General features: G+C 42.3%; 10 non-coding genes and 9 pseudogenes across 10 annotated transcripts; all 19 read right to left on the bottom strand.

The window, feature by feature from the left end:
- Window positions 1–5,269: 5,269 nt before the first annotated feature.
- LOC131713362 (5S ribosomal RNA) lies at window positions 5,270–5,398 on the bottom strand (annotated as a pseudogene).
- A 100-nt stretch (window positions 5,399–5,498) lies between these two features.
- LOC131717598 (5S ribosomal RNA) lies at window positions 5,499–5,617 on the bottom strand. The gene has a single exon (XR_009316487.1). It is a non-coding gene; the product is annotated as a 5S ribosomal RNA (ribosomal RNA).
- A 100-nt stretch (window positions 5,618–5,717) lies between these two features.
- On the bottom strand, window positions 5,718–5,846 carry LOC131714209 (5S ribosomal RNA; annotated as a pseudogene).
- Window positions 5,847–5,946: 100 nt separating this feature from the next.
- LOC131712142 (5S ribosomal RNA) lies at window positions 5,947–6,065 on the bottom strand. Its single transcript, XR_009314032.1, has one exon. It is a non-coding gene; the product is annotated as a 5S ribosomal RNA (ribosomal RNA).
- Window positions 6,066–6,165: 100 nt separating this feature from the next.
- On the bottom strand, window positions 6,166–6,294 carry LOC131715858 (5S ribosomal RNA; annotated as a pseudogene).
- Window positions 6,295–6,394: 100 nt separating this feature from the next.
- On the bottom strand, window positions 6,395–6,513 carry LOC131710589 (5S ribosomal RNA). Its single transcript, XR_009312471.1, has one exon. It is a non-coding gene; the product is annotated as a 5S ribosomal RNA (ribosomal RNA).
- Window positions 6,514–6,627: 114 nt separating this feature from the next.
- LOC117408024 (5S ribosomal RNA) lies at window positions 6,628–6,756 on the bottom strand (annotated as a pseudogene).
- Window positions 6,757–6,856: 100 nt separating this feature from the next.
- On the bottom strand, window positions 6,857–6,975 carry LOC131712902 (5S ribosomal RNA). The gene has a single exon (XR_009314789.1). It is a non-coding gene; the product is annotated as a 5S ribosomal RNA (ribosomal RNA).
- Window positions 6,976–7,089: 114 nt separating this feature from the next.
- LOC131713555 (5S ribosomal RNA) lies at window positions 7,090–7,208 on the bottom strand (annotated as a pseudogene).
- Window positions 7,209–7,306: 98 nt separating this feature from the next.
- Window positions 7,307–7,425, bottom strand: LOC131720612 (5S ribosomal RNA). The gene has a single exon (XR_009319509.1). It is a non-coding gene; the product is annotated as a 5S ribosomal RNA (ribosomal RNA).
- A 114-nt stretch (window positions 7,426–7,539) lies between these two features.
- On the bottom strand, window positions 7,540–7,658 carry LOC131712767 (5S ribosomal RNA). The gene has a single exon (XR_009314656.1). It is a non-coding gene; the product is annotated as a 5S ribosomal RNA (ribosomal RNA).
- Window positions 7,659–7,758: 100 nt separating this feature from the next.
- Window positions 7,759–7,877, bottom strand: LOC131711250 (5S ribosomal RNA). The gene has a single exon (XR_009313133.1). It is a non-coding gene; the product is annotated as a 5S ribosomal RNA (ribosomal RNA).
- Window positions 7,878–7,991: 114 nt separating this feature from the next.
- LOC131713052 (5S ribosomal RNA) lies at window positions 7,992–8,110 on the bottom strand. Its single transcript, XR_009314939.1, has one exon. It is a non-coding gene; the product is annotated as a 5S ribosomal RNA (ribosomal RNA).
- A 100-nt stretch (window positions 8,111–8,210) lies between these two features.
- Window positions 8,211–8,329, bottom strand: LOC131717597 (5S ribosomal RNA). The gene has a single exon (XR_009316486.1). It is a non-coding gene; the product is annotated as a 5S ribosomal RNA (ribosomal RNA).
- A 114-nt stretch (window positions 8,330–8,443) lies between these two features.
- LOC131713698 (5S ribosomal RNA) lies at window positions 8,444–8,562 on the bottom strand (annotated as a pseudogene).
- Window positions 8,563–8,662: 100 nt separating this feature from the next.
- Window positions 8,663–8,781, bottom strand: LOC131713616 (5S ribosomal RNA; annotated as a pseudogene).
- A 114-nt stretch (window positions 8,782–8,895) lies between these two features.
- On the bottom strand, window positions 8,896–9,014 carry LOC131713669 (5S ribosomal RNA; annotated as a pseudogene).
- A 114-nt stretch (window positions 9,015–9,128) lies between these two features.
- Window positions 9,129–9,237, bottom strand: LOC131714918 (5S ribosomal RNA; annotated as a pseudogene).
- A 114-nt stretch (window positions 9,238–9,351) lies between these two features.
- LOC131711150 (5S ribosomal RNA) lies at window positions 9,352–9,470 on the bottom strand. The gene has a single exon (XR_009313032.1). It is a non-coding gene; the product is annotated as a 5S ribosomal RNA (ribosomal RNA).
- Between the last annotated feature and the right edge of the window lie 4,194 nt (window positions 9,471–13,664).

Raw genomic sequence — 13,664 nt, 5'->3', positions numbered from 1 at the left:
ATCACTGACACCCAGCTTGGAGGTATTGCGCTCTTAATCTTAGCAAAAACCTTCTGAATAGTTTCTACTGATACGTCCTCATCGGCCTCCTGAACCATATCCACTACTGCCTGTAGAGGCAAGAAACCTTCCCTTACTTCATACATAACATCTTTGATCTTGACAATGCCAGCATCCAGAAAACACTTGTCATAAACTGCCTCACCTTCTACTGTAAGTAAGGGATTTAAAAACAATGGTTGTTCTATTATTATTATTATTATTTATTTCTTAGCAGACGCCCTTATCCAGGGCGACTTACAATCGTAAGCAAAAACATTTCAAGCGTTACAATACAAGTAATACAATAAGAGCAAGAAATACAATAACTTTTGTTCAAGCAAAGTACAAGTTTGACAAACCACAATTCAATAATACAGCAGGTAATAGTGATAGTTACATCAGGATATGATTAAATAGTGATAGTTACATCAGGATGTGATTAAATACAAAGTACTACAGGTTAAAAACTTGGCAGATTACAGTATTCTGAAGTACAGGATTAAATGCAGTAAAATAGGGGGCTGATAAGAGCAAAATAAAGCACATTTACATGAAGGGTGATAGTGTCCCAGGATACAAACAGAGGAGTTCTACAGGTGCTCTTTGAAGAGGTGGGTCTTAAGGAGGCGCCGGAATGTGGTCAGGGACTGGGCAGTCCTGACATCTGTAGGAAGGTCATTCCACCACTGCGTAGCAAGGGTGGAGAAGGAGCGGGCTTTGGAGGCAGGGGAGCGTAGCGGTGGTAGAGCTAGTCTTCTAGTGCAGGCGGAGCGGAGAGGTCGAGTGGGGGGGTAGGGAGAGTGTAGCATTTGCCCCTTGTTTTCCGGAACAAAAGAAACAAATCTCAAAAAAACTGACCAAGCTAATAAAACTTCTTTATAAAAATAGGGAATGCCAACAATCATGCTTGGCTTCAATCTCATAAATAACAGTTCCTTCCCCATTCCCAACCCCCCACACAAACCCAAAAAATGAGTCATAAAATATTTCCACAGACTCACATTACTGGGATCCAAATACTTCCTTACCAGTTTCACACGAAAACTATTCTTTTTCAGCACTGGATCAGCAAGCATCAACCCCCCTTTCTTAACCTCCCCTATAATGGTATTATAGCTGATTTTGGGGGGCTTCCCATCCCACAAATATCGCACTATGAGGGTCTTTATCTCCCTCTCCACCCAACCTGGGAGCTCCATTACACATAAAGTGTACCACAGCATTGACAAAAACAGACTGTTCAAAACCAACACTTTCCCTTTCAGAGTCAGGCCCCGGGAACTCCACAGATTCAACCTCGCTCTCATTTTAGCAATCTTTTCAGTCCAAGTGTAGTCTACAACTGTCTTCTCATCCACCCCCACATACACCCCTAAAACCTTCACCTTATCAGTGACCAATTTAAAGGGCAAACTGGACAGTGCAGCAGCATCACCACAACCCACAGACAAAAGTTCAGACTTAGCCATATTAACTTTGGCACCTGAGGCAGCACAATAAGAATCAACCACTTTCATAATAAGAGGTATGCTGCTTAAACTGGATACAGTAAATGTCGTGTCGTCAGCATATTGATAAATCAAAGAGGGAGCTGTGCTCCCTGGCACAGGGACTGCTTCTATGCCACTTGTACATTTAATAGCCAGGCTCAAGGGCTCTGAAATAATAGAATATAATAGTGCAGACAGAGGGCAACCCTGTCACACTGACCTTTCTACAGAAAAATACCCAGTAAGAAACCCATTACACTTGACACAGCTAAAAATGTCTGTATAAAACGTCCGGACCCAAGAGACAAATCCATCCCCAAACCCAAACCCTTTAAGAACAGCCAATAAATAGTCATGCTCCACTCGATCAAATGCCTTCTCTTGATCTAGTTTCAAGATGTATCCATCTGCTTTCTGCCCCACAAGAAATCCCACCACATCCCTGAGGGAACAGACCGTGTCTGCTATATCCCTACCTGCTACACAATACGTCTGAGAGTGTGAAATGATTGTAGGCATTACCCCCTTCAACCTATTGGCAAAAACTCGTGTCAAGATCTTATAGTCACAATTAAGCAAGCTTAAAGGCCTATAATTCTTAAGAAGAGCAGGGTCACCCTGCTTTTTGTAAATTAAAGTAATAATACTCCTCCTCATTGTGGGACTCAACAACCCATCCTCCTGAATCTCCTTGTACACCTTCACTAAAATTGACCCCAGCATCTCTTTAAAAGCCCTATAAAATTCAATTGGGAACCCATCCGAACCTGGGCTTTTATTAGTCTTCATGCCTGCTAAAGCCTCCTCAATCTCTGACAAAGTGACCTCACTATCACACTTCACCCTATCACTGTCACTAACTGTTTTATCTATATAGGATAGCAATGTCTCTCTCTCTGTCCTGACTGTGCCCTGTGATTGAAAGAGACTTTTATAAAAAGTGCATACTTCATCCAATATTTTCACTGTATCACTGATCCTTTCGCCCGTCGATGTTAACAGTTCCCCAATATAAGAGGATCGCTGCGTAAAGGACTCCAAACCAAAGAAAAACTTAGTACTTCGTTCTCCTTCGACCACATACCTAGCCCTACTCCTGACAATGGCCCCCATACACTTCTCCTGTTCAAAATCCCTCAACAGCTCCTGGATTTCTAATATTCTGTTGCTGTTCCCCTCCCCACTCTCTGCTGCCTTATTGAACTCATGTGTCAGAGCCTCTCGAAGTTCCCTCTCTCTACTAAAATTCACTCTCTGCCTCTCAATGCCATATGAAATGCAAAATAATTTCAAATCATACTTCAGATTATCCCACCAAACTCTCTTATCCGTATTAAAAAGGGGACACTGCATTCCAACTCTAATGAGCTCTTTTATACTTTCACAAAACGAGAGCTCTTTCAAATATTGCACATTAAAACACCACACCCCCAGTCCCTTATTCAATTTCTCAGTGTGAATTTGAAAGTGAAATGCAGCATGATCACTAAATGAGTTGTACTTATAAAAAACCCTTCCTATATTGGCAATAAAATCAACATGGCACAACCCAAAATCTATGCGACTCTGCTTCAAAACCCCTTCAACCATCTGTCGTCGGGAAAAATCTCTCTTAGCACCATGTCTGCACCTCCAGAAATCAACATAATGAAACTCATCCATAAGGTGGACCAGTGATTTCCTAGAAGTGTCAGCCTTATATACCATCCCCTGTGCAAGATCTATTCTGCTTAACATAACATTAAAATCCCCTACCACAATTCTATTATCAGAAGTAAGATGCCCCCGCAACCCTTTAAGAAAACGCTCCCTATCTTTTACTTCATTGGGAGCATAAATATTGACCAAATCTATGATTGTATTCACCAATTTGATCTGAACTGTTAAACTCCTCCCTTCAATGTCCTTTCCCAAAAACATAACCCGATCACAAAAACCCCTCCTCACTAAAGTTGCCACCCCCCTCCTACAAGTAACAGCATTACTACAATAAACATCCCCATCCCATTCACTCCTAATAACATTAACAATATTATCATCCCAAAATGTTTCTTGGAAACAAATTACATCAGCAGCTGGTACAGTCAAAATAATATTTTTGAACTTAACAATGTCCCGCAACCCATTAACATTTAAAGACACTATTGAGATCATAACTGCAAAAAGAAAAAAGTAAATGAACAGAGTCACAGCCATTACGCTTCCTCTTCAGATAAGACATGGAATCTTCCCTCCCGCACATATTCCTCCATTCCCTTTTTAAATAATTCCCCCCTCACACCAGATACATTTTTACTTTTACTCACCACCCTTGTTGAAATGTTCCCAATGTTTGGCTTAATTTTGGCCCGGTCCCGTCTTCTGCTTATCTTGGCCAGTCTAACATTCCGATCACGTGTACACGACTCCACCTCCTCCCTATCCTCTTGTAAGCTTCCTCCACCACCTTCATCCACTGCTTCCTCCACAAGTACTGCTACAGCAGACACACTCTCCACTGCCTCCGCAGCCGTGCCCAGCTCTCCCTCCACATGATGCACGTCCTCTGCGTCAGGCACCGTCTCCAATCGCTCATCCCTCAACGCCATCTCCATTAGCTCAGCTGCAGCCTCCCCTTCCTCTGGCTGCTCTTTCAACTCCCCCTCTTCACCCTGCTGTGAAAGCACAACTGCCACCTCTCCCTCCATGCCCCCGTTCCCAGCAGCACCATCCTCCGCATCCAGACAAATGCAGCTCAACAGAGCATGGTGGCAGTCATCGCAGCGTACTGCTCTACAGGACCGAGCGTAATGCCCCTGTTGTCCGCACTCAAAGCACGTGAATGAAGGGCATGATGACACCACATGTCCTGGCAGAAGGCACATGTGACAAACCCGCTCCTGTCTGTCATGCAACACCCGAAAATATTTAGGACCTTCCACTGTATCAAACTTTGTGCTATATGGCAAAGACATAACAGTTCTAGGGAACTTGACACGAACAAATCGCGTTCCATCAGCCACTGAAGTATTAGGATAAACACGGCGTTTAATATCCGAAACAATATTTACTCCCCAACTCTCCAGTTTGGAAATAATGTCACCATCAGCAATATATGCTGGCAAATGTAAAAAGGAAACAACCACATCTTGTGCATATAACCACCGACAGGAACAATGATCTCCTTTAATATCCAAACCATCTTGCAAGAGAGCAGCCTGCTCTTTAGTTTCCATGGTAAGTTCAAATTCTTGATTACCACGCGGTCTGCAGGCTAAACAAACACCCACACCACAAAGGACATGAACAGCATCTACTATTTCCATTGCAGTAACTTTTTCTAAACTGGAAACATCAATAATAACTGTTGCTTCCTTGCTGTATAATTTTCTTCCAAAAGCAGGCCTCTGTACACGAGCCTGCATTTTTACTGATTCCATAGCTTCAAAGGCTTCCCCTGAACAGCACGAAGCTGCAGGGGAGCCAACTCAGTCAAAATTAATAGACAAACAAACAATAAAACAACAAAAAAACAATATAAATAGTAAAGAAAAAAAACAACTCACTCTCTCTCTAACAAGCAGTGTAGCTTCCTCCTCTAATCACCTGACCAAGCCCACAATGCACCAGGCTTATTCAAGGTGGTGTGGCCGCAGGCGATTGCATTTCTGCTTTCATGACTTTTATGTTTAGTGAGCTGTTGGTGATTCCTCCAAAATGTCCTTTTGTCCTCCACACATTTCAATTGTAAAATGTAATGCCTGCAGCACTTGATATTCCCAGGTGGTCTCCCATCCAAGTACTAACCAAGCCCAACATTGCTTAGCTTCTGAGATCAGACGAGATCAGGCGAGAGCAGGCTTATTCAAGGTGGTGTGGCCGCAGGCGATTGCATTTCTGCTTTCATGACTTTTATGTTTAGTGAGCTGGGGGTGATTCCTCCAAAATTTCCTTTTGTCCTCCACACATTTCAATTGTAAAATGTAATGCCTGCAGCACTTGATATTCCCAGGTGGTCTCCCATCCAAGTACTAACCAAGCCCAACATTGCTTAGCTTCTGAGATCAGACGAGATCAGGCTTATTCAAGGTGGTGTGGCCGCAGGCGATTGCATTTCTGCTTTCATGACTTTTATGTTTAGTGAGCTGGGGGTGATTCCTCCAAAATGTCCTTTTGTCCTCCACATATTTCAATTGTAAAATGTAATGCCTGCAGCACTTGATATTCCCAGGTGGTCTCCCATCCAAGTACTAACCAAGCCCAACATTGCTTAGCTTCTGAGATCAGACGAGATCAGGCGAGATCAGGCTTATTCAAGGTGGTGTGGCCGGAGGCGATTGCATTTCTGCTTTCATGACTTTTATGTTTAGTGAGCTGGGGTTGATTCCTCCAAAATTTCCTTTTGTCCTCCACACATTTCAATTGTAAAATGTAATGCCTGCAGCACTTGATATTCCCAGGTGGTCTCCCATCCAAGTACTAAACAAGACCAACATTGCTTAGCTTCTGAGATCAGACGAGATCAGGCTTATTCAAGGTGGTGTGGCCGCAGGCGATTGCATTTCTGCTTTCATGACTTTTATGTTTAGTGAGCTGGGGTTGATTCCTCCAAAATTTCCTTTTGTCCTCCACACATTTCAATTGTAAAATGTAATGCCTGCAGCACTTGATATTCCCAGGTGGTCTCCCATCCAAGTACTAACCAAGCACAACATTGCTTAGCGTCTGAGATCAGATGAGATCTGGCGAGATCAGGATTATTCAAGGTGCTGTGGCCGCATGCGATTGCATTTCTGCTTTCATGACTTTTATGTTTAGTGAGCTGGGGGTGATTCCTCCAAAATGTCCTTTTGTCCTCCACACATTTCAATTGTAAAATGTAATGCCTGCAGCACTTGATATTCCCAGGTGGTCTCCCATCCAAGTACTAACCAAGCCCAACATTTCTTAGATTCTGAGATCAGACGAGATCAGGCTTATTCAAGGTGGTGTGGCCGCAGGCGATTGCATTTCTGCTTTCATGACTTTTATGTTTAGTGAGCTGGGGGTGATTCCTCCAAAATTTCCTTTTGTCCTCCACACATTTCAATTGTAAAATGTAATTACAAAAAAGTAATGCCTGCAGCACTTGATATTCCCAGGTGGTCTCCCATCCAAGTACTAACCAAGCCCAACATTGCTTAGCTTCTGAGATCAGACGAGATCAGGCGAGATCAGGCTTATTCAAGGTGGTGTGGCCGCAGGCGTTTGCATTTCTGCTTTCATGACTTTTATGTTTAGTGAGCTGGGGGTGATTCCTCCAAAATTTCCTTTTGTCCTCCACACATTTCAATTGTAAAATGTAATGCCTGCAGCACTTGATATTCCAAGGTGGTCTCCCATCCAAGTAATAACCAAGCCCAACATTGCTTAGCTTCTGAGATCAGATGAGATCAGGCTTATTCAAGGTGGTGTGGCCGCAGGCGATTGCATTTCTGCTTTCATGACTTTTATGTTTAGTGAGCTGGGGGTGATTCCTCCAAAATTTCCTTTTGTCCTCCACACATTTCAATTGTAAAATGTAATTACAAAAATGTAATGCCTGCAGCACTTGATATTCCCAGGTGGTCTCCCATCCAAGTACTAACCAAGCCCAACATTGCTTAGCTTCTGAGATCAGACGAGATCAGGCTTATTCAAGGTGGTGTGGCCGCAATGCGATTGTGTTTTTGCTTTCATGACTTTTATGTTTAGTGAGGTGGGGGTGATTCCTCCAAAATCTTTTGTCCTCCACACATTTCAATTTTAAAATGTAATGCCTGCAGCACTTGATATTCCCAGGTGGTCTCCCATCCAAGTACTAACCAAGCCCAACATTGCTTAGCTTCTGAGATCAGACGAGATCAGGCTTATTCAAGGTGGTTTGGCCGCAGGCGATTGCATTTCTGCTATCATGACTTTTATGTTTAGTGAGCTGGGAGTGATTCCTCCAAAATTTCCTTTTGTCCTCCACACATTTCAATTGTAAAATGTAATTACAAAAATGAAATGCCTGCAGCACTTGATATTCCCAGGTGGTCTCACATCCAAGTACTAACCAAGCCCAACATTGCTTAGCTTCTGAGATCAGACGAGATCAGGCTTATTCAAGGTGGTGTGGCCGCAGGCGATTGCATTTCTGCTTTCATGACTTTTATGTTTAGTGAGCTGGGGGTGATTCCGCCAAAATTTCCTTTTGTCCTCCACACATTTCAATTGTAAAATGTAATGCCTGCAGCACTTGATATTCCCAGGTGGTCTCCCATCCAAGTACTAACCAAGCCCAACATTGCTTAGCTTCTGAGATCAGACGAGATCAGACTTATTCAAGGTGGTGTGGCCGCAGGCGATTGCATTTCTGCTTTCATGACTTTTATGTTTAGTGAGCTGGGGGTGATTCCTCCAAAATTTCCTTTTGTCCTCCACACATTTCAATTGTAAAATGTAATTACAAAAATGTAATGCCTGCAGCACTTGATGTTGCCAGGTGGTCTCCCATCCAAGTACTAACCAAGCCCAACATTGCTTAGCTTCTGAGATCAGACGAGATCAGGCTTATTCAAGGTGGTGTGGCCGCAGGCGATTGCATTTCTGCTTTCATGACTTTTATGTTTAGTGAGCTGGGGGTGATTCCTCCAAAATTTCCTTTTGTCCTCCACACATTTCAATTGTAAAATGTAATGCCTGCAGCACTTGATATTCCCAGGTGGTCTCCCATCCAAGTACTAACCAAGCCCAACATTGCTTAGCTTCTGAGATCAGACGAGATCAGGCTTATTCAAGGTGGTGTGGCCGCAGGCGATTGCATTTCTGCTTTCATGACTTTTATGTTTAGTGAGCTGGGGGTGATTCCTCCAAAATTTCCTTTTGTCCTCCACACATTTCAATTGTAAAATGTAATTACAAAAATGTAATGCCTGCAGCACGTGATATTCCCAGGTGGTCTCCCATCCAAGTACTAACCAAGCCCAACACTGCTTAGCTTCTGAGATCAGACGAAATCAGGCTTATACAAGGTGGTGTGGCCGCAGGCGATTGCATTTCTGCTTTCATGACTTTTATGTTTAGGGAGCTGGGGGTGATTCCTCCAAAATTTCCTTTTGTCCTCCACACATTTCAATTGTAAAATGTAATGCCTGCAGCACTTGATATTCCCAGGTGGTCTACCATCCAAGTACTAACCAAGCCCAACATTGCTTACCTTCTGAGATCAGGCGAGATCAGGCTTATTCAAGGTGGTGTGGCCGCAGGCGATTGCATTTCTGCTTTCATGACTTTTATGTTTAGTGAGCTGGGGGTGATTCCTCCAAAATTTCCTTTTGTCGTCCACACATTTCAATTGTAAAATGTAATTACAAAAATGTTTTAGCTGCAGCACTTGATATTCCCAGGTGGTCTTCCATCCAAGTACTAACCAAGCCCAACATTGCTTAGCTTCTGAGATCAGACGAGATCAGGCTTATTCAAGGTGGTGTGGCCGCAGGCGATTGCATTTCTGCTTTCATGACTTTTATGTTTAGTGAGCTGGGGGTGATTCCTCCAAAATTTCCTTTTGTCCTCCACACATTTCAATTGTAAAATGTAATTACAAAAATGTAATGCCTGCAGCACTTGATATTCCCAGGTGGTCTCCCATCCAAGTACTAACCAAGCCCAACATTGCTTAGCTTCTGAGATCAGGCTTATTCAAGGTGGTGTGGCCGCAGGCGATTGCATTTCTGCTTTCATGACTTTTATGTTTAGGGAGCTGGGGGTGATTCCTCCAAAATTTCCTTTTGTCCTCCACACATTTCAATTGTAAAATGTAATTACAAAAATGTAATGCCTGCAGCACTTGATATTCCCAGGTGGTCTCCCATCCAAATACTAACCAAGCCCAACATTGCTTAGCTTCTGAGATCAGACGAGATCAGGCTTATTCAAGGTGGTGTGGCCGCAGGCAATTGCATTTCTGCTTTCATGACTTTTATGTTTAGTGAGCTGGGGGTGATTCCTCCAAAATTTCCTTTTGTCCTCCACACATTTCAATTGTAAAATGTAATGCCTGCAGCACTTGATATTCCCAGGTGGTCTCCCATCCAAGTACTAACCAAGCCCAAGATTGATTAGCTTCTGAGATCAGACGAGATCAGGCGAGATCAGGCTTATTCATAAGAACATAAGAACATAAGAAAGTTTACAAACGAGAGGAGGCCATTCAGCCCATCTTGCTCGTTTGGTTGTTAGTAGCTTATTGATCCCAGAATCTCATCAAGCAGCTTCTTGAAGGATCCCAGGGTGTCAGCTTCAACAACATTACTGGGGAGTTGGTTCCAGACCCTCACAATTCTCTGTGTAAAAAAGTGCCTCCTATTTTCTGTTCTGAATGCCCCTTTATCTAATCTCCATTTATGACCCCTGGTCCTTTTTTCTTTTTTCAAGTCAAAGAAGTCCCCCGGGTTGACATTGTCTATACCTTTTAGGATTTTGTATGTTTGAATCAGATCGCCGCGTAGTCTTCTTTGTTCAAGACTGAATAGATTCAATTCTTTTAGCCTGTCTGCATACGACATGCCTTTTAAACCCGGGATAATTCTGGTTGCTCTTCTTTGCACTCTTTCTAGAGCAGCAATATCCTTTTTGTAACGAGGTGACCAGAACTGAACACAATATTCTAGGTGAGGTCTTACTAATGCATTGTAGAGTTTTAACATTACTTCCCTTGATTTAAATTCAACACTTCTCACAATATATCCGAGCATCTTGTTAGCCTTTTTTATAGCTTCCCCACATTGTCTAGATGAAGACATTTCTGAGTCAACATAAACTCCTAGGTCTTTTTCATAGTTCCCTTCTTCAATTTCACTATCTCCCATATGATATTTATAATGCACATTTTTATTGCCCGCATGCAATACTTTACACTTTTCTCTATTAAATTTCATTTGCCATGTGTCTGCCCAATTTTGAATGCTGTCTAGATCATTTTGAATGACCTTTGCTGCTTCAACAGTGTCTGCCACTCCTCCTATTTTTGTGTCGTCTGCAAATTTAACGAGTTTGCTTACTATATCAGAGTCTAAATCATTAATGTAGATTAGGAATAGCAGAGGACCTAATACTGATCCCTGTGGTACACCACTGGTTACCTCACTCCATTTCGAGGTTTCTCCTCTAATCAGTACTTTCTGTTTTCTACCTGTTAACCACTCCCTAATCCATGTGCATGCATTTCCTTGAATCCCTACTGCGTTCAGTTTGAGAATTAATCTTTTATGCGGGACTTTGTCAAAAGCTTTCTGGAAATCTAAATAAACCATGTCGTATGCTTTGCAGTTATCCATTTTCAATGTTGCATCCTCAAAAAAGTCAAGTAGGTTAGTTAGACATGATCTCCCTTTCCTAAAACCATGCTGGCTGTCTCCCAGGATATTGTTACCATATAAGTAATTTTCCATTTTGGATCTTATTATAGTTTCCATAAGTTTACATATAATAGAAGTCAGGCTTATTGGTCTGTAGTTACCTGGTTCGGTTTTGTCTCCCTTTTTGTGGATTGGTATTACATTTGCTATTTTCCAGTCTGTTGGTACAACCCCTGTGTCAAGAGACTGTTGCATGATCTTGGTTAGCGGTTTGTAAATAACTTCTTTCATTTCTTTGAGTACTATTGGGAGGATCTCATCCGGCCCAGGGGATTTGTTTATTTTAAGAGCTCCTAGTCCCTTTAACACTTCTGCCTCTGTTATGCTAAAGTTATTTAAAACTGGATAGGAACAGGTCGACATGTGGGGCATGTTGTCCGTGTCCTCCTTTGTAAAAACCTGTGAAAAGTAATCATTTAATATATTTGCTATTTTTTTTTCTTCATCTATGATTTTGCCATTTGTGTCTCTTAGACATTTAACCTCCTCTTTGAATGTTCTCTTGCTGTTATAATATTGGAAAAACATTTTGGAATTGGTTTTAGCCCCCTTAGCAATATTGATTTCTATCTCTCTCTTGGCCTTTCTAACTTCCTTTTTGACTTGTGTTTGCAGTTCCAAGTACTCTTTCTGTGTGCTTTGTTTTTGGTCCCTTTTAAACGCTCTGTAAAGTGCCTTTTTTCGCTGAATATTTTTTTTAATTGATCTATTAAACCATTTTGGCCATTTTGTTTTAGATTTAGATTTGTCTACTTTTGGGATGTAATTGTTTTGTGCCTCTAGTACTACATTTTTAAAAAACAGCCACCCTTTTTCTGTGGATGTTTTCTCTATTTTACTCCAATCTACTTCTGTTAGTCTCTGTTTCATACCTTCGTAGTTTGCTTTTCTAAAATTGTAAACCTTAGCTTTAGTCATTACTTTTTGGGTTTTAAAAAATATTTCAAATGAGACCATGTTGTGGTCTGAGTTTGCCAATGGCTCTCTGACCTCTGTTTTAGTTATTCTGTCTTCATTATTTGAAAAGACTAAGTCAAGGCATGCCTCCCCTCTAGTCGGTGCCTTGACAAATTGCGTTAGGAAGCAGTCATTTGTCATTTCCACCATTTCAATTTCGTCCGTCGTGCCCCCCATTGGGTTTTCCCATTTTATACAGGGGAAGTTGAAATCCCCCATTAGTATGGCTTCTCCTTTTCTACACGCATTTCGAATGTCATTGTATAACAGATTATTTTGCTCAGCGTCTGAATTTGGCGGTCTATAGCATGCTCCTATTATTATGCCCTTTGAATTTGTGTCCATTATTCTGACCCATATTGATTCTGCATTGTTTTCTTTGTCCTGATTTAACACCTGGGCTTCAAGGCTATTTCTTATGTATAGCGCTACCCCTCCGCCTCTTCTGTCCTGCCTGTCTTTCCTATACAGTGTGTACCCACTAATATTATATTCGTCTCCATCACTCTCAGACAACCAAGTTTCTGTAACACCTATCACATCGTAGTTGCTTGTTAGTGCTGTAGCTTCAAGTTCTAACATTTTGTTTCTGAGACTTCTAGCATTAAGATAAATACATTTAATAGTGGTCTTACCTGAGTTGTTGCTCTTGTTTTGATGTAGTCTCCCTTCTGTTTTTTTGTTTTCTCCCCCCTTCCTTTCTAGTTTAAATGCTTCTGTACCGCCTGAAGGATCCTTTCTCCGAGTAGATTGGTTCCCTTTCTGTTTAAGTGCAGTCCGTCCCACCTGTATAGATAGTCCTTGTTGTAGAATGTGCTCCAATGTTCAAGAAAGGTGAAGCCTTCCTGTGTGCACCACGATTTCAGCCATGCATTTTGATTTTGTATTTCCAGCTGTCCATATGGTCCTTTGCAAGGCGCCGGCAGTATCCCAGAAAAGACCACAGTTTTGGTCTTGTCTTTTAATTTCCTTCCTAGCTCTCTGAATTTGTTTTGCAGGGATCTTGGCCTGTCTCTTCCAATGTTGTTTGTACCAATGTGGACGACTACTACCGGGTCGTCTCCTTTTCGTTGTAGGAGCCTGTCCACATTCTCAGTGATGTGCTTGACTGAGGCTCCTGGAAGGCAGCACACTGTTGTAGTAAGGGGGTCCAAACTGCGAACTGAACTTGCTGTGTTTCTCAGTATGGAGTCCCCAACAATCATGACCTCCCTTCTTTTTGCTGCCTGGTCAGCACTGTTTATAGGGTCCTGGGTGTTGTTTCTTTCATTCTCGTGATGTTGGTTTTGGTCATCTAAATGTTGAAGTGGCTCAAATTTGTTGGATGTCTGGATTTCTGGTGGTTGTGTTTGACGAAGTTTCTTTTTTTCCCTGCTTCTGCCTATCTGAACCCAGCTGTTTCGACTCTCTTCCATCTCCCTGTTGGCTTTCAGTCTGCTAGGGGTGCAGACTTCCATGAATTGTGGGTGTGTCAGCTCCTCAAGCTCCTGTTGCTGTCTCATTTCCTCCATCTCCTTTTCTAGCAGGCTTAATCGCTGAAGCAAGTCCTGGATGGTGCGGCACTTTACACAAACTTGGTTGAGCTCTGTTGGGTTTTCTCGGATTTCCCACATCATGCAGTTGTCACAGATTACTGGCTTGAAGACCATTTTTTTTTTTTTTTTTTTTGTTTAGTGTAGCTTCTGCAGCTGTCAACCTGCTTTCAACTGCTTCTAACTGCGTTGTACTTGTCCACTCGTACTTCTCCCACGATGTCGCTTCCACACGCTGTCGC

The sequence above is a fragment of the Acipenser ruthenus genome, chromosome 44, assembly GCF_902713425.1.
Source record: "Acipenser ruthenus chromosome 44, fAciRut3.2 maternal haplotype, whole genome shotgun sequence".
Lineage (NCBI taxonomy): Eukaryota > Metazoa > Chordata > Actinopteri > Acipenseriformes > Acipenseridae > Acipenser > Acipenser ruthenus.
Note: the sequence above shows the minus strand (reverse complement) of the source record. Positions and strands in the feature narration are given on the sequence as shown.